Source organism: Elephas maximus, chromosome 11, assembly GCF_024166365.1.
Source record: "Elephas maximus indicus isolate mEleMax1 chromosome 11, mEleMax1 primary haplotype, whole genome shotgun sequence".
Lineage (NCBI taxonomy): Eukaryota > Metazoa > Chordata > Mammalia > Proboscidea > Elephantidae > Elephas > Elephas maximus.
Window position 1 is genome coordinate 21,674,917 of NC_064829.1, and position 19,671 is coordinate 21,694,587.

General features: G+C 40.4%; 1 protein-coding gene across 17 annotated transcripts in view; it reads right to left on the bottom strand.

Annotated features, from left to right (window-relative positions):
• Positions 1-19,671, bottom strand: part of DLGAP1 (DLG associated protein 1) — a 1,139,806-nt gene that overhangs the window by 768,533 nt on the left and 351,602 nt on the right. Inside the window, exon 5 of one of the 17 annotated variants that reach the window (XM_049901322.1) lies at positions 361-431. The exons of the other annotated variants lie outside the window; for them this stretch is intronic. The gene's annotated coding sequence lies outside the window, so the exon portion shown is untranslated. The remainder of the gene's footprint in view (positions 1-360; positions 432-19,671) is intronic. 17 annotated transcript variants of the gene reach the window in all.

Consider the following 19,671-nt stretch of genomic DNA (forward strand, 5'->3'; position numbering starts at 1 on the left):
ATTTTGTTTTGGCAATTGTCTTAAATAACTTATGCCACCATCTTCCAGAGGTATAGGCAGCTCATTAGAAAGATAATCTACTCACAGAGAACCTTTACCACAGAAACAAACATCTTGATGTTGCTTTTAAACACAGGAAAGCAGAGAACCATTTTTATGGAGAATGAATCCCAAAGACCAGTTACTGTGTTAGTTTTGATAGTTCTTTGAAATTGAGAAAATGTGGTGTTTTCCAATTTGAAATAATTTTTCTGTTCAGGATAACTACATAAATGTCAATATTCATCCACTTTATTTTGCTGAATCTAATGGCTTAAGAGTCACATGTCTTGTTCAGAGGCAAATTTTAAAATATATTACCATTTAGTCCAGCACGTACATGTCCGCATGCATGTTTCCTACAGGTAACACTTGAAATCTTAAGAAGTTTTCTAAGGAGAGAAATAATGGCATACCTTTATATCTAATTTCAGTTCTTTCAAAGCTAATCAACATTATTGAGCCTACACATCGAATTAAGATAAAATAGCATGATTCAACATAGGAAAATGTCAACTGATGAACATAAGGGTGCTGAAATAACCAATTCTAGTTTGGCAAACACCCAAGGCATCCCCCATAGCAACAGAGTTGACGGCGTAGCAACAGCAGCTGCTGCACCACAGAAAAATTAAAGAAATATTATTGAGAAAAGAGCATAATCCATGTTAAAGTCAAATGTGACATTTTTCTTCAACAAAAGAAACGGTGTGAACGTATGTTAAATTATACTACTCCTTAGCAGCTGTAAATGCTCTAGCGAAGGCTGAAAAGCTACTTTGATTACAACACTCAAGTCAAAATGCTTTGAAGCTAAAACTGCCCAGGTTGTTCTTCTCCAAACTCTTATGTTTCCTGAAAAGTTAGGGAACAATGTGTTCTTTCATTATTTATTTTGCTGAGATACTTATTTTGCTAAAAATTTCCACAATTTTGGAAAAAAAATTTACAAGAAAAACTGAAGCTACAAACCCAAATCTTAAATAAACCTCATCAGCACCTATGGAATATTGAGACGTAAATTAAAAAAAAATAAATTTGTAAAGTATTACAAAATATCATTCAATGAAAACCTGTAGAATTAGATTTTGCCAGCCTATAAGTTGATTTTTTTTTTTATAAGTTGAATACTTGCATCTATGTTAGGCATACTCCATATACAGAATGTGCTTGATGGAAGTTTCCAGAGAATGGTGAGTCTGTTCTGTTCCCTTGTGAAACAAAGGCCAGTGTGGCCATCCATAATAGGGTTTAAGTGTTGAAATGACCAACTATTGTGGACACCATCTCTTCCCTCAGTTTCTGTAAAGATGTAGTCCTGAAGGATTCAGGTAGCCTGAAGGCAGAGCAACAACAGCTGGATGAGTTAAGAGTAGAAAGAGCTTAATACTTAGATGTACCACCATACTGCCCTGAGCTGTGTGGCAACCAAGGTTTTCTAGAGAGCCCTAACTTCAGGATTTTGATACATATATAGACTTCACCTAGGTATCCCATGCTGGATTTCTGTAGGAGTCCATAAGATTACAATGAGTCAAGTAGGCTTCAGAAGTTGTCTTTGAAGGCAGAGAAGTGGATCAAGTCCTTAATGACTGATAGAGATGACTTGGCAGTGGCATCTCTCTCTCCCCAGTGTTATTAGGGTATGGTCTTTGTCCTATATATTAGTAAGTGTAGAAAATAGGGGATGCCCAAACATTTTAGGTATGCATTATTTTAATCAGCTCAATTTCAGTGGTTTCTATCTGAAAATTAACAAACCTTAGCTCTACTTAAAATTTGAAGCAAGATCACCTTAAGTGTTGGACTTTGGTACCTACTCATGAAATGTGACAGTGCAGTTTGGCCCGATCACAGCTTACAAAGTCTCAGTCAAAAACAGGAAAAGAAATGCATACATGAGACCCTGAGCCAGGAAAACTTTCTGTAGTTTGGTGAAAGAAAAGACAGTGAAGGTAACAAATGTGATGAAGATTCCAGAAGTCTGAGGTACGCAATTGCTGATAGCTCATTCCTTAATAAAGAGGCAATTTCAAACATGTGGTTCTTTACTTTCTTTTCCCCGAGATTGTACAAAATTGGATTCGTGCATGGCTTCTCCCTGGCTCCCCGGATATCTTCAATTCCTTTATGCACAGAGGAACAACATGTGTCAATATTTGTATAAATTCTACTTTACTTTCTGTACCCGTACCTCTGCCTGTCCTCTGATTTCGAAAGTAAGAAATATTCTCACAGACCCAGATTTCACTTAATCTCCATCTCCAGTCCCCTTTGAGTCACCAGACATCTGACCCAGTGCTCCTAGGGCATTAGAACTAGGTGCCCAGGAGTAGTCCCAAAAGATAGCATTCCCACTAACCGTAATCCTAACCACACACTATCCCAACCTAGAGGCCAGTCTTTCCCTCTCTGTGCCTAGAATCCCAGTCCTTGTGTCAGGGGCTGAAGCCTACCCTGAGCTGCCCTGACACACTGTTTAATTTTGCCAGTCCCGTTGCCTAGGTCAGAAACTTGTTCTAGCTAGCTTTCCTTTCTCACTACATGTTCTTCTAAGTTGACATTGACTTTAACAATCCTTTCTAAAGGAATGACCCCCAAGTGTTCCAGCCCTTCATTTCCAGATGTCTGCTGTACATTCCTCTTCACTAGTTATGTAGCACCTCTACATGTCTAAAACTACATTTATTTGTATTCCAAACCAGCAGCCATTGATAAGTTCTATATTTTCAATGGACCAACACATTCACATCACACAAGTTCAAAGCCCCAGAGCTAATTCCTATTGCTTAAAAAATAAAGGTCTCTCTTATTTGCCCCATTCTAGAAGCTTTCTTCATTTCTACTACTATTACCCTCATTCGGATCCTTATCATCATCTCCTGCAACACTCTAGTGGCATCTTTCCCCTCTTCCCCACCCTGCTCAGTGGCTCCATTTTTAGCCTACACGTTACTGACATTATAGCAAATTTACAGCATTGGTCATGCTCTGTGCTCTATCATATCATGCCAACTTGACCAAGTTTAAAAAAAAAAATTTTTTTTCCAGAATCCCCTCTTGCTCCTGTGGTTCTGGGTTAGGTTGGCCAAAAGAGGAACTTATGTGACATTTAGAAGGCGGAATTAAGACTATCACGGTTGGACATGGTGATAGAGAGACGCTGAGGAGCCTAACAGGGTCTAGCTTGTTCTTGCTCTCCTGGGTTCTGTACCAGTATCTTCCTGACTGTTGGCCCTGCTGACCAACACCAGCCCAGGCCGACAACTAGCTCAGTGAACAGCTTCCCTAGAGGTGGCTATTGTCATCCACCTTTCCACAAACTGTCCCTAAGTGGTCCCATTTTGGAGGCAGGACTTGCTTGGCTCCCTAAATTTCCTTGCAGACTTCAACATAAGGTGGTCTGGGTAGTGAATGTTTCTCTGATCCTCCAGCACCCTCTCCTGGACTTTTAATTTTCCACCTTCTTCCACATTTGTGTAATGCCTACTTTCCATACTAAATAATGTATTTACATCATACTTAAAATGGCTGTTTTCATTACTAAAACCTGACAAGTGCATGTTCCTTGCCTTTGTTAGGAGCCCTGGTGGTGCAGTGGTTAAGGGCTCAGCTGCTAACTGAAAGGCTGGCAATTCCAATCCATCTGGTACGCTGTGGGAGAAAGATGTGACAGTCTGCCTCCATAAAGACTACTCTGTCTTATAGGGTCACCATGAGTCAGAATGACTCAATAGCAACAGGTTTTGCCTTTGTTTAAACACAACACACACACACACAACTTCCGTGGCTTGCTACTGTCTACAAATTTGGTTCTAACTCTTTAGTTAGAAACTAATTCTTTATGCTTAACTTTCCAGACATATCTCCCTTCCTACCACTTCCACTGGAATCCTATTCTTAGGCCAGTATACACTACTATCTACTTCTGAAACTCACATATACCACCACGGAGTCGTGTTTTCTCTTCCTTATCTCTACCTGTAGGAAACCTAAGGGTCCTGGAAGACCTAGGCACCATGACACCTTCCGCGTAAGGTCTTTTATTCTCATAAATATGTACTTATTGATCTCTGTCTACCTTGATCCCAACACATGTTGTTTTTTACATTACAGTTATTTTGTATACTTAGTTTCTAGAAAGAATAATCTTCTTAAGGTTAGAAGCTATGCTGGGTAAGACTGTGTATCAACTTGACTGGGCTGTGACTCTCAGTGCTTTGACAGTCAAAAAATGTTGTAATTACTTCCTGTTGTGATTTGATACGTGATCACTCCCATGATGGGATCTGCTGTGAGTAGCCAGTCAGTTGAAGGGGAGTTTCCTTGGGTGTGTGGCCTGCACTGAGTGTGGGCAGATGTTCAGGCAGGGCTCAGGGGCTCTTTTGCTCATTCTGGATCCTGCAGCTGGCTCCTGTTCTTTGACCTCCAGTTCTGGGGACTTGAGCTATCAGCTTACCTGCAGTCTTGCCTGCCAATTTTGGGATTCACTGATCTTTGTGGCCTGTAAGAAAGAGCCTGCTCTCTAACCTGCTGATCTTGGGTTCACCAGCCGCTGCTGCTAAGTGAATCAGGAGAAGCCTCTATTCTGACCATGGACTTGGGACATTCCAGCCTCTACAACGTGAGCCATTTCCTTGATATAAATCTCTCTCTCTCTATCCGTATATACACTTTACTGGTTCTGCATCTTTAGAGAACCCAGCCTAAGACAGAAGCCATATCTTATTTATCTTTGTGTATACCATAGGGCCTAGCAGGGTGCCTCAGAAATAGGATCAGGTGCTCATTAAATATCTGTTCAGTGTATGGACAAATATTTTTTTCTTACCTGTTTTCCTGACAGATTAATCAATGACATTTCACCATTATAAAATTCTCATACAAAGTTCAGAACAGTGTTATTTTATACTGGCTTTCTATAAAGGAAATACTTTTTATAATAATATATTTAGAGCACTTGATAAAGCTCATTTAACCTAAACAATAAATCAGAAGTATACATCAAAACAAATATATTTTCAGGAGTATTTGTGAACACACAGTTGTAAAACTACCCAATATAGAAACATGTAAACTAAAACATAATGAAAATGACTACATTTTCAAATGATCTTGAAATAATACTTTATTTATGATATTAAAAAAAAGTATTTTATAGAGTTTTTGGTGAAAGTTTACACAGCAAGTTAGGTTCCCATTTGACAATTTTCACATGAATTGTTCAGTGACATTCAGTGACATTTACCACAATGTGTCAACATTCTCTTAATTGTGTTCCGTTTGTTCCATTTCCAGCACTCTAGTTTTCTCTGCCCCTTATCTCCTCATCTTTGCATTTGAGTTAATTGTTGCCCTTTAAGTCTCATACAAATGATTTTTAAGTAGGGCACTGATCTTATGGGTAACCAAAACCAAACCAAACCCAGTGCCGTTGAGTCGATTCCGACTCACAGCGACCCTATAGGACAGAGAACTGCCCCATAGAGTTTCCAAGGAGCGCCTGGCAGATTTGAACTGATGACCCTTTGGTTAGCAGCCATAGCACTTAACCACTACGCCACCAGGGTTTCCGATCTTATGGGTAGTATCCTTTATTTTGGGTACCACTCTGCTACTTCGCTAAAAGGGGATTTCAGAAGGTAGGCTAGGTTCTAGGTTTAAAGAGTATCTCAGGGCGATAGTCTCAGGGAGCCCTCTGTTCTCTACCATTCCAGTTTGTCTGGCTTCTTTTTGTTGTTGTTTTTGTTTAAAGAATTTGAGCTCTGCTTCAGATTATTCTTGCATTCTATCCGGGATCATCTATTGTGATCCTGATCTGAATGGTGGTGGTAGCTGGGCACCCTCTAATTCTCCTGGTCTTAGGGTAGATGAGGTCATGGCTCATGTAGACTTGTTTCTTCCCTAAGCTTTTCTTACCTTTTTACTGTTTTGCTCCTGGCTAGTAAAAAAAAAAAAATTTTTTTTTTTTTTTGTATCTTAGGTGGCCAGTCACAAGCTTTTAAGACCACGAATGCTGCTCACTACACTAGGATGCATAACATGATTTTTGTGAACTATGTTATGGTAATTTATTGAGTTGTCTCACGAGACTACGGTCTTAAACTTTCAAACCCAGAACACTAGTCTTGGAAGGTATTTGGTTATGCCTAAGGAGCATCAATATTTGTGACTTCAATGAACATATGTGCCTGCACCCAAGTATCTGTATGTACACGTACCTAAAGATACTTTTGGTGGCCCTGGTTTCTCAGTGGTTAATAGCACAGCTGCTAACCAAAAGGTGGGCAGTTCGAATCCACCAGCAGCTCTGTGGAAAGCCTATGGGGCAGTTCTACTCTGTCCTATAGGGTCGCTATGAGTCAGAATTGACTCGATGGCAATGGGTTTGATTTGGTTTTGTAGATACTTTTACTTGGGTCCACAATCAACACCCATGGAAGTAGCAGTCAAGGAATCAAGCGATGCATTGCATTGGGCAAATCTGCTGTAAAAGACCACTTTAAAGTGTTAAAAAACAAAGATGTCACTTTGGCAAAGAATATCAAATATACCATACACTGCAAGAAAAATGAACAAATCTGTCTTGGAAGAAGTACAGTGAGAATGCTCCTTAGAAGTAAAGATGGCAAGATTTCATCTCAGATACTTTGGACATGTTATCAGGAGGGACCATTCCCCTGGAGAAGGGCATCATACTTGGTAAAGTGGAGGGTTAGCAAAAAACAGGAAGACCCTCAACAAGATGGACTGATACAGTGGCTGCAACAATGGGTTCAAGCATAACAACAACTGTGAGGATGGTGCAGGACCAGGCAGTATTTCTTTCTGTTGTACATAGGGTCACTATGAGTCGGAACCAACTTGATGGCACCTAACAACAACCTAACATAGATATTTATAAGGAGCCCTGATGGCACAGTGGTTAAGCAGTTAGCTACTAACCGAAAGGTTGGTGGTTTGAACCCAGCAGAGCTCTCAGGGGAACGATGTGACAGTATACTTCCATCAAGATTACAGCCTTGGAAACTCTGAGGGGCAGTTCAACTCTGTCCTATAGGGTCACTATGAGTCAGAATCAAATCAACGACAATGGGTTTACAGATACTTCTTTATGTTCTCACCTATGTATACAGCTGTACCTATCTGTATACCTATATGCCTATACCATCTGTCTTAATTATCTTGTGCTGCTATAACAGGAATTCCTCATGTGGATGGCTTTAACAAGGGGAAAGTTATTCTCTCGCAGTTTAGAAGAACAGAAGTTCAAATTTAGCATATCAGCTCCAGAAGACGACTTTCTCTCTCTTTTGACTCTGGAGGAAGGTCCCTGTCATCAATCTTCCCTTGGTCTAGGAGCTTCTCAGTGCAGGGATCCTGGGTCCAAAGGACATGTGTGTACCTCACTCTCCATGATTGGTGGTAATGAGATTTCTCTCCTCTCTGCTCATTTCTCTTTTTTATATCTCAAAAGATTTTGACTAAGACACAACCTAATCCTGCCTCATTAACATAAAAAAAATATAACTGCCCCTAATCTTGCCTCATGAACATCACAGAGGTTAGGATTTACAACACATAGGATAATCACATCAGATCACAAGATGGTGAACAACCACACAATACTGGGAATCATGGCCTAGCCAAGTTGATACACATTTTGGGGGGACACAATTCAATCTATAACACCTTCCATGTGTGCTCAGACACTCGTTTTTGGATCTTTGCTGGAGTTATTGCCATCTTATACATGTCAGCACTTTAGTATAGGCAGGCTTTTCTCTCGAGTGCTTTTCAACGACCTATTTACTTGGGCTGTGCTATGCTCACTACACCCACATTTGGTGTCACTTTTCTGATCACAAAAAATAAAAAGTCTCTACAATCTAAAGCATACTTTTCCCTTCACCTCCTTTCCCTGGTAACCACCAATGAACATAGGTCTCTCTCTCTGTATCTATTCTTGTTTCTCATAAAACAGGGATTATACACTATTTGTCCTTCTATGTTTGACTTATTTCATTTAGCCTTATGCCTTCCAGGTCCATCCATGTTATATGTTTCACAGGCTCACTCATCGTTGTTCTTTATGGTTGTGTAGTATTCCATTGTAGCACATTTTGCTTATCCAATCATCAGTTCCACTGATATTCATAAGGTTTTCACTGGCTAATGCTTTTCAGAAGTAGACTGCCAGGTCCTTCTTCCTAGTCGGTCTTAGCCCAGGAGCTCAGCTGAAACCTGTCCTCCATAGGTGACCCTGCTGGCATGTGAATACCGGTGGCATAGCTTCCAGCATCACAGCAACACACAAGCCCCCACAGTACTACAAACTGACAGACACATGGGAGTAAATCTGCTGCAAAGGGCCTCTTTAAAGTGTTGAAGAGCAAAGATGTCACCTTGAAGACTAAGGTGTGCCTGACCCAAGCCATGGTATTTTCAATCTCATCATATGCATGTGAAAGCTGGACAATGAATAAGGAAGACCGAAGAAGAATCGACGCCTTGGAATTGTGGTGTTGGCGAAGAATACCGAACATACCATGGACTGCCAAAAGAACGAACAAATCTGTCTTGGAAGAAGTACAACCAGAATGCTCCTTAGAAGCAAGGATGGCGAGACTGCATCTTACATACTTTGGACATGTTATCAGGAGGGATCAGTCCCTGGAGAGGGACATCATGCTCGGCAGAGTACAGGGTCAGCGGAAAAGAGGAAGACCCTTGACAAGGTGGATTGTCACTGTGGCAATCCTCAAGCATAACGATTCTAAGGATGGCGCAGGACCGGGCAGTGCTTCCTTCTGTTGTGCACAGGGTCACTATGAGTTGGAACCGACTCAACGGCACCTAACAACAACATTCATCAGTTGCTGGGCAATTCAGTTATTTCCATTTATTTGCTATTATGAATAACATGGCAATAAACATAGATGGGCATATGTCTGTTCTTTTCATTATTTTTAGGTCTCCAGGGTATTTATCTTAACCTGCTAAGATTATAAACTCCATGAGGACAGCATGTAATCTGCTTCTCCCTTGCAGTGTCCAGTCATGGGGACTTACAGAATAGTAGGTGCATTGTAAATACCTGCTAAATTAAATTGCTTTCTGAGCCCCAAAGGAATAACTGACAGGAAAAGAAGTAGAGTGTAGGAATCCATCTAAATTACTTTAAACTTATCTCTTTCTTAGAGTAGCCTTTTGCTGGTATCATCTCTGTTTTATATCATGAAGACATTCAGGCTCGGAGAGGTTAAGTACCTCAGGTACTTAATGGTGGAGCCTGACTTGGAATCCAGTATTACCCAGCTCCGTATGGGTTTAAGGGGTATTACTCAGCTGCCAACCTGAAATCTCTTCTGTTCAAACCTCTGCCAACTTCTCCCAGGGCAAAAGCTGTGGCAGTCTGCTCCCGTACAGACTTACAGGCTTGGAAACCTTATGGCACAGCTCTGCTCTGTCCTGTAGGGTCATTATGAGCCAGAATCAACTCGATGGCAATGAGTTCTTTTTTTGTTTGTTTTTTAGTTTTTTAGGGTATATACTTAGGAAAGAGATTGCTGGATCATAGGATAGTTCTACTCCTAGTTTTTTTGAGAAAGCTCCATATTGTTTTCCATAGTGCTTGTACCACTTTACAGTGCCACCAGCAATAGATAAGGGCTCCAATCTCCCTGCATCCTTGCCAACATTTGTTATCTTTTTTTTTTTTTTCATCAGTACCATTTTAGCTGGTGCGAGATGCTATCTCATTGTAGTTTTGATTTGCATCTCTCTAACGGCTTTTTTTTTTTTTTTTAATGGCTAATGACCGTGAGCATATTTTCACGTGCTGTTGCCTGCATGGATGTCCTCTTTGGTGAAGGTTCTGTTCATGTCCTTTGCTCATTTTATTATTAGGCTGTTTGTCATAATGTTTTTATTTATAATAAATTCACTCACTGTAAGAAAAAATATGTGTCTATCATGAAAATCACAATATTCTAGAAACCTGACTCCTCTAACTGCAACTATAAAATACATGTTGGGAGCAATTTGAGTAAAAGTAACACCTATAATTTTATCTTTCCTAACTGTTAAGAGTCAGGACAACAAAGCACAGACTAAAATGCAGCCCTGTCTTTTAAGCTTAAGATAAAACAAAACAAAACAGGTTTTCATTCATTGCATAAACCTTTTTTTTTTTTTAAACAGTCAAACTGATGAGTATTATGGAACATAAAAATGTCACCACGCAATAAGTAAAAAGTCATCACTGCTGACAGGAATTGCCTGAGAGTGCACTGCATTTTGTTAAGTGACACCAACGACTCTAACAACTGTCAAAAGCAATGGCCCCAATGAAGCTCCCAGGAAGTAATGCTCGTTATTTGATAACAAAATACACAGAGCTAGTTCCTGGTAAAGTTAAAAGTACTAGATCATTTCCTTTTAACACTAAAATAGCCCCAGCTACATTTGCTGTTGTTGTTCCCATTGATTTAGTGCTTAGGATACTAGGTATTGTGGTGTTTTATGTCTATTACATGAAGTATTACTATCATCCTATGAGAGAAGAGCAAACTGAGGCATGGATAATTTATTTCAGCTCACACAGCTGATATGAACAGTATTTGGCCTAGATCTGGACTCCTGGGCTTATGTTCTAACCTCTTGAAAGTCTCACACTATCTTATACGGCTTTATTGGCTTGATGATGTTATCACATACAGATATATTTAAATGAAAATTCTGTCCCCCCTCCACAAAGTTTCACTGATAACAATGGTCAGATACTATGTCACTTTACATACTTACCTCATTAATGTGTACAGTAATCCTAGAAATAATGCAGTATTATACTGATTTTATATAGCAGAAAACTGAGGCCCAAATAGTTTAGGACCACAGGCCAAGATCACAAATGACCTCTGACAGGGGTAGATCCAGAATTCAAACTAGATCTTGTCTGAACACACAGTCCATACTCTCTGAACTACTATGTTGCCTCTCAGGTATCTGTCCAAAGCGGAAGGGCTATGTGAATGACACAGAAAAAATATTCCAGGTGTTCAGAGGTGGGAGAAATCACTTCTAGCTGAATTATGTATCAGGGAATTTGCATGGAGGGCATACCACTGAAGGACAGGTCTGTTTAAAGTGGGTGGAGCCTGAAGGGGACACACCTACCAGGGGAAGGTATGCAGCACTTCCAGGAAATGGCTAACAGAACTGTGTGGCTACACCTGTCTCCTAGTGGGGCTGTGGCTGACAAACCTATGTTAGAAAAGCAACAGTTCTGAAGCTATACCTTGGTGTGATTTCTAATTCTGCCATGCCTAGCTGAGTACCCTTGGGGAAAGCACTTCACCTGGCTAATCTTCCATTCCATATTTTCAAATTGGAGATAGTAATACTAACCTTACAAATTCTTGGAGGGTTAGGGAGAGTCTGTTATACAACCTGGGATGCATGTAAGTTCTTATGAATAAGTCTTTTTTTCAGAGCTAAGACATTTGGACATTATGGAGCAGGTACTGGTATTTCCTGTAGGTCTCTGGTCAGCAAGCAACACAGGTTTTCTGCATGATCTCCCTCTATAAACAATCATGTATGCGTCAGGTTAATTTTCCTATAACACAACTCACACTTCCTATAACACCATTTTCTATAACACAGCTCTTCCATTGTAGTTCAAAGTACTCGCCTGGCTTCCCACTGCGCACAGAATGAAACTGAAATGTCTTAGTTTGGAATTTAAGGCTCTGCTCAAACCTCATCTCCCAGCACTCTTGACACCAGCTTTTGCTTTCAGCTACACTTACCAATTCAGAGTTGCTCAGAGTAGGAGGACCAACTCATCCCAGTTTGCCCAAGACTTTCCCGCTTTTAGCACTGAAGGTCTGTGTTTTGGGAAACTCTTCAATTCCTGAGCAAAGCAAAAGAGTTGCTCACCCTACCCCAAGGATATTATTACACTTTCCCCATTTCCACATATCTGATGTCTTCTCCTGTGTTACTGTATTACGAAGTGCACACCTTGCAAGGATAGTTCGAAGCAATACCACAGTCACTTGGTGTGATCGGAGCAGATAGTACCCATTGAAGAATAATTATTGGGACTGGCTGCTTGCAAATCACGTTTAAAGTTTTTTTTTTTTTTTAACTATCTGGAATAATTTTCAATACAAAATGGTTACAAGAATAAGAATAGCACAGATAATACTCATATTTGCTTTACCCACATTTGCCTAGTCTTTTTTACCTTTTCTTTATCATTTGTTTTCTCTCCCTCTCATATATGTGTGTGTGATAGTGTTTAGTTGGTGAAGGTTTTAAAATTTTTGACATAGTAGCTATATATTCAGAGGTGGGAGAAATCACTTCTAACCAGGAAAAATTAATGAAGGAAGTGGCTTTAAGGAAAGAGTTATTCAGAAGTATAATGTTCAGAGCTCTGCTTTAGGAAGATGTCAACTGCAAGAATGTCTAGTAAGGTCTAGAAAGAAGAACAGTCTGGAGACAGAAGGACCAGACAGTAGGCTACTCAGCAGTCCCAGCAACAGAGAACTCTACAAATGGACAGGGAGGTGTTGATGGGTTTGATTAAAAATGAAATTATATTTTTAGTGTCCAAGTTACATACCAGCACCCCTCATTTCCTTGACTATTTGGCCTGACTTAAGAAGATAATTTATAAGTCTAGAACTTTTCAAATTTTTTAAAAACAAACACTTCTATATTGTCACCAGGGTTATGTGTAAACGGAGTGATAAAAGTAAGGACCACAGAAAGAACTGGACTCCTGTTATCTCATATGACAGAAGAGTCTCTTGGCAGAGTTATGCTGGATGAGTTAAGTAGTAACTGAAACTATCTGTCACCCCTGAAACTTTGTAATCCCACTTTTATTTATAATTGAACTGCCACCAGGAACACATTTAAACAGTTGTTTTTTCTTCTATAAGATATAAACTAACAAACTGTATCCAACTGCTACAGGGAGAATTTTTTACTTTCACAGTTGATTGAAGAATATACTATAGTGATATAAAGGAGAGAATACAGCAATAGCTACCTGCAACAAGAATATGGATCAGTAAGCAAGAAGAAACACTATTGTACTGGTTAAAAACACTCTTATTCACAACAAAACCTAAAGCTCCTCTCTCTGGTCTTCTTATAGAACTTCCAAGACCCATTTTGCATTCTTCACTACTATATCTGGACAAAAACCAACATTAACTTACTTCATTGCTCCCTTGTCAAAATCTCCTTGGGTTTCTTCTTTTTTAAAAGCCCGATATTTTAGCACTCCCATGTCTCACATGGGCCATATTTATGTGTTGTTTTAATAAATAAACACATCTACAGCTGACACTTTGCAGTGTTCTGTTTGCTTCAGGGACAGAAATGAGGGGAGTTCTTACTGGTAAGGTAGTAGCTGTGCTACTAATAACTACAGGGATTGTTTTCCTCCGTTATAAGAAACACCACCACCACCAACACATGTCTCCCAATCTGCAGTGCTACGTGCAGCAAATGAAAAAGAAGATACTGAAGGGTTTGTACAACCTCGGGGTCAAGCCTAATTTACAGTGCTGTGCTGGCATTCCCTAATTTCTCCTGGGGGGAGCCCATTGTGTGCATCTCTTCCCAAAGCTGTGATCTGTGAAGACTTGCTGGGAGCTTAAAGTTGGCCATGAAGAGTATACCACCGCAGGTTAAAAGGCGGACTTTGGCCCAGCATGGCACCATAGATAGAAGCACCATGCCCTCCCTCCACAGCAAAGACCCAAAAAACTAAGTAAAACAGAGACAAACGTCATTCCTGGAACTGAAGTGCCAAATGAGGAGACAGAGAACTCAGCTAAGCACCAAATGGAATAAGAAACTCACAGAGGATGGAGAGCGAGGAAAGATATGTGAGGAAGAGCTCAACAGCTAATGCTGCATGGATCCGCCATCTTGGACTCCAGTCAGGGATCAGCAGGCAGGTAGCACAGCCCAGCAGGAGACAGAGCACCTGGTAACCAGCAATACACGCTTTCCCACCCCATTCTCTCCCCGCTCCTCTACCTCTGAGTTTCCTAGCTGGCTGCGGTGGCTCAGCCAGCCGGGAAGTGCAGCTTCTATCTGCTTGGATTTGCCCCACCTATGTTGGAGATCAGCAGACAGGGAGTATGTGAAACCAGCTTCATGAAGCTCCCAGCAGGAGACAGTGCAGCTGGTAACAAGTGATATATGCTTTCTTAACCCCCACCCTTCTTTCCCATTCCTTTGGCCCCCCTCTGCTTCCCACCAGCCGCAGTCTCTGGGCCTGGAGGCAACTGCTTTGGCCTCAGGCTGCTTGGATTTGCCCTGCCCACACTAGCTGGGCCCCTGAGCTGGTATTGCTTCTTTCCCTCTCTTTTGGTTTCTTCTGTGCCTCCTACCACCTCCCCCTCCTTTCTCTGGAACACCTGGATTCGTGTACCATCTTTGCTTCTTCTTGAAAGGCTGTGAAGCCCCGTTCAACTGGGAACCACTCCTCTGGCCCCTGACACCCTGCTGGTGGGATCCGTGGGTTTTTTTTTTTTTTGCTTTGTTCTGTTCTGTTTGTTTGCTTTTTCTTTTCATGGCTTGGGAGCCCCCTCTAGCTGGGCCTAAGCCACTGCATGGCTTAGGAGCCACACCCCCAATCTGTGCAGCTGCATAGGTGGGATCCCTGGGAGCATTTCTTTTTTTCTTCTTTCCTTCTTTTCTCTCTCTTTTTCCCTTTCTGTCTGTCTTCATTTCTCAGTTCTCATCTCTCTACACTTAATTTCTTTTCCCGTCTCCTGAATACCTGGTGCTCTGTGACTTCTATACCCCCTCTAGCCAGGCTATACTGCATAGCTTGGGAACCACTTCCTGGTCTTAGCAGCCCCACCAGTGGGACTCCAGGACTCCTGAGGGCTTTTATTTTCCAAGTTTTTATCTAGTTTTTTTTTCTTTCTTTTTCCTTTTTACTCTTCTCCTTTTCTCAGTTTCTCATCTATTCACTCCAAAGGCAAGCTCCCTTAGGACTCTTTTTGTTTTCTCTTTCTTTGCTTGCTTGTTTCTGGATCCTGTTTTTCTCTCCTCTTTCCCACATCCCTATTAGCTCCACACATCACAACCTCCTCCTCTTTTCTGCCTACCTGCACTGTGCATGGAACATCACACCCCCTAGCAGCACAGGCATGGCCTACTGGAACCAGCCTAGAACTCATTCCTGGCCCGCCCCGTTGGCTCTAGTACTTGCCACAAACAACCCACCTCAGCCCTTCTTCAGCTGGACCTGCCCTGCTGTACCATAGCTGAATGACTGACCCTGCCCATTGGATAAGGAGGTGAAAAGTATCGCAACTACAGACAAGCAAACAACAAAGAAAGCACAGGCCATCTGCTCAGACATAACCAAATAAAACAAAAAAGGAGGACAAAACAAACAAATCTGTAATCAAGAAATGAAGAAAATAACTACTGAATGTCCCGAAGACAGCAGACAATATCAAAACATAAAAAAAAAGACAGGGTGGATCCAGTAGGTGTCCAAAATAAAACACCAGATGACTTTCCAGTAGAAGAAAAGGCGCTAGAGCTACCTGACCAGGAATTCAAATTTTTAATATTCAGAACAATCTAAAAGTTGAAGCAAAAAGCAGACAAAAATGAGGAAAAAAATAGATAAGTTTTTGGAAAAGGCAGACAAATTCATGGAAAATACAGACAAAGTAATAGAACAATTCAGGAAAGTAATACAAGGAACAAAATGCCAAAATCAATTCACAACTAGAAATCATACAAAAACAACAACTAGAAATCCAAAGGATAAACAACAAGATTTCAGAAATGGACAGTGTCACAGAAGGGCTGAGGAGCAGGTTTGAAACGATGGAAGACGGAATCAGTGAAACTGAAGACAAACACTTGGATACAACTCTGAGGAAAAATCAGAAAAAAGAATGAAGAAACCCTGAGAATTATGCTGGATACAATCAAAAGCAAAAATCTGGGAGTGATCAAAGTTCCAGAACAGGGAAAGAAAATGGAAAACACAGAGAGGATCATTGAAGAACTGCTGACAGAAAACTTCCCTAATATCATGAATGATGAAAAGCTGGCCATCCAAGAAGCTCTACAAACCCCATATAGGATAGACCGCAAAAGAAAAACACCAAGGCATATCATAATCACACTCACTAAAAGCAAAGACAAAGAAAAAATCCTGCGAGCAGCTCAAGAAAAACAAAAAGTCACATACAGAGGAGAAACAATAAGACTAAACTCTGATTATTTGGCAAAAACCATGTAGCCAAGAAGGCAATGGGATGACATATATAAAACCTTGAAGGAAAAAAAAAATGCCAACCAAGAATAATATACCTTGCAAAACTTTCATTCAAATATTATGGTAAAATTAGGACATTTCCAGGTAAACAGAAATTAAGGAAATATGTAAAAACCAAACCAAACTTACAAGAATTATTAAAGGGAGTCCTTCGGTCTGAGAACAAACAATATTAGACCACAGCCTGAATCTAGGATGAAAGACTGTACCACTCAGATACCAACCTAGGAAATGAACCCTCAAGGACTATCCAAAACCAAAAGAACTGCAACAGGGAACCAGAAAGGTTAATCTGTAAGTGACAACAATGTCAGAACAATAAAAGAGGGAATAAACGGTATAGGTATAGAACTTTCTAATGGAGAAGAAGGCAAGGTGATACCAAGTAATAATAGACTTGTTCAAACCTAGGAAGATAAGGGTAAATATCAAGGTAATCACAAAGTTAACAAACCTAAGCATCGAATTAAAGAAAAACATAAAGTCTCAATAAAAACAAAATCTACAAAAACAAAAGAAATGAAAAAGAAATCCACAAACAAAAGGATCTCATCACAGGACATTATGCTGAGTGAAGTCAATCACAAAGGGACAAATATTGTATGAGACCCCACTGTAAAAACTCATGAAAACGTTTACAGACAAAAAGAAACAATCTTTGATGGTTACGAGGGTGGGGAGGGGTGAGGATGGCAAAACACTTAATAGACAAAAGATAAGCAAGCGGTAATTTTGGCGAAGGGAAAGATAGTACACAATACTGGGGAAGCCAGCACATCCTGTACAAGGCAAGGCCATGGTAGCATCCAAATTCCCTGAAGGACAAAATTGCTGGGCTAATGGCTGTGGGGACCATGGTCTCAGGGAACATCTAGCTCAACTGGCATAACAGAGTTTATAAAGCAAACGTTCTACATTCTACTTTGGTGGGTAGCATCTGGGGTCTTAAAAGCCTGTGAGCGGCCATCTAGGATACTCCAATGGTCTCACTCCTTTGGAAGCAATGAAGAATGAAGAAAACTAAAGATGCAAGGGAAAGATAAGGCCAAAGGACTAACGGACCACATCTGCCACGGCCTTCACCAGACTTAGTCTAGTACAACTTGATGGCACCTGGCTATCACCACTGCTTTGACAGGGATCACAACAGACGGTCCTGAACAGAGCTGGAGAAAAATGTAGAACAAAATTCTAACTCAAAAAAAAAAAAAAAAGACCAGAACTGCTGGCCTGACAGAGACTGGAGAAACCCTGAGAATATGGCCCCCGGACACCCTTTCAGCTCAGTAATTAGGTCACTCTTGAGGTACACCCTTCAACTTAAGACTGAACAGGCCTATGGAACAAAACAAGACTAAAGGGACGCACCAGCCCTGGGGCGGGGACTGGAAGGCAGGAGGGAACAGGAAAGCTGGTAATAGGGAACCCAGGGTTGAGAAGGGAGAGTGTCGACATGTTGTGGGGTTCTTAACCAATGTCATACAAGAATGTGTGTACTAATTGTTTGATGACCAACTAGTTTGTTCGTTAAACCTTCATTTAAAGTTCAACAAAAAGAAAAAAAGTAAAAAATAAAGTGTTAAAAAGAAAAAAACAAACAAAAAGAGTATACCCCCACAGAAATTGGTAAATACTACAAATCATTATCTGAACGCTGGTTCTTAAAACATTACCAGCACACCACTGCCTGTAAGGGGTTTTTGAGCTATACTTCTGGTTTTATATGATACTAGACTATGGCCAGGTAGGATTGTGTGAAATAAAAATGTTTTGCCTTGAACCAAACTGTTGTCTGTCAGTGATTGACAACATGGAATCCACCTAATTGGGGCAAAGAGGAAAAGAGCAATATTTGGAGAAAATTGTGGACAAGGAATACAGATTATTTTCAGAAAAAAATTATCCTAGTTGGGCCCCTTAGAAATAGTAATTATAAACAAATCTCTATTATCTCACAGATGGGCCAAGGGCTGAGGGCTGCAGAGACATGAGCTGTCAAGATAAACTAAACAAAACAGAAAGCAAATTAAAAAAACTCTTTCGAAATGAAAAAAAAAAAATAATTAAGTCAAAGTCATATTTATTTTGGCATTTTGAATATGCAAGTGAGTTGACCGCACAGGTCATGCAAAAAATCCTCAGTTCTTTTTGCACAGAAGTCAGTATCTACTGGAGCCCTGGCGGTGCAGTGGTTTAGAGCTCAGCTGCTATCCAAAAAGGTTGGCAGTTCGAATCCACCAGCCACTCCTTGGAAACCCTATGGGGCAGTTCTACTCTGTCCTTTAGGGTTGCTCTGAGTCAGAATTGACTTGATGGCAATGTTTTTTGTTTGTTTGTTTTAGTATCTACTGAGCAATGTTTTCCTCAGTTGAGGGGTTTAGTGTTTTGTGTGTGTGTGTGTTTTAATAAACAAGTTTAATTCTAGCATAGACTGGAATGACTATTGACTGAACGTGAGAGGCTGAGGAAATAACTAGAAAGAAAAGGTATATATCAGGATTTCATAGACAAGGTAAGACTAGGCAGATCAAAGAGAAAATTATCTTGTACAAACTGATGAGTTCATTACTCCTAAGTGCTTATCAAAAGTAGGCATTTCAGAGATACAAAAGTGATTTCAAAGTAAAAGTCATTTTCAACAGAAGTCTTAACACCTTTTGCACTATCATTTCATCTCCCTAAGCCTTTCACTTGCTTCTTTATAGTTGTAAATTACTATTCTTTTAAAATTATGTGGCTACTTTAAGTTGGTCCATATCCTCTATTTCTGAAAGGTAGGAATCATCTATTTCAACCTTCCTGTGAGAAGCCAGGAAACCCGGGTGGTATAGTGGTTAAATGCTACAGCTGCTAACCAAAAAGGCTGGCAGTTCAAATCCACCAGGTGCTCCTTGGAAACTCTACTGGGCAGTTCTACTCTGACCTATAGGGGTCGCTATGAGTGGGAATCGCCTTGATGGCAACAGGTTTGGTTTTGGTTTGGGTGAGAAGCCAAGAACTAAATGCCACGTAGGTATCCTTGGAAGACAATCAGATAATCTTTACATGGATTTCATGCAGAATAATCTCTTTAACAATGCTCATTGTTAGTCATACTTACAAATTAATTCTGTCTCTCAGTCTACTTGTAAGATCTGAAAGCACTTTATTTTTCTTCACATCAAATTTGGTCTGCGCAGTCTTTTCATTTTATTTTTTCCAGAAAGCGTTATCAGTTAAAAAAAAAAAAGAGAGAGAGAGAGAGACCTGAGGGTATTTTCTTATTGCAGAGAGTGACGGTACAGAATGTG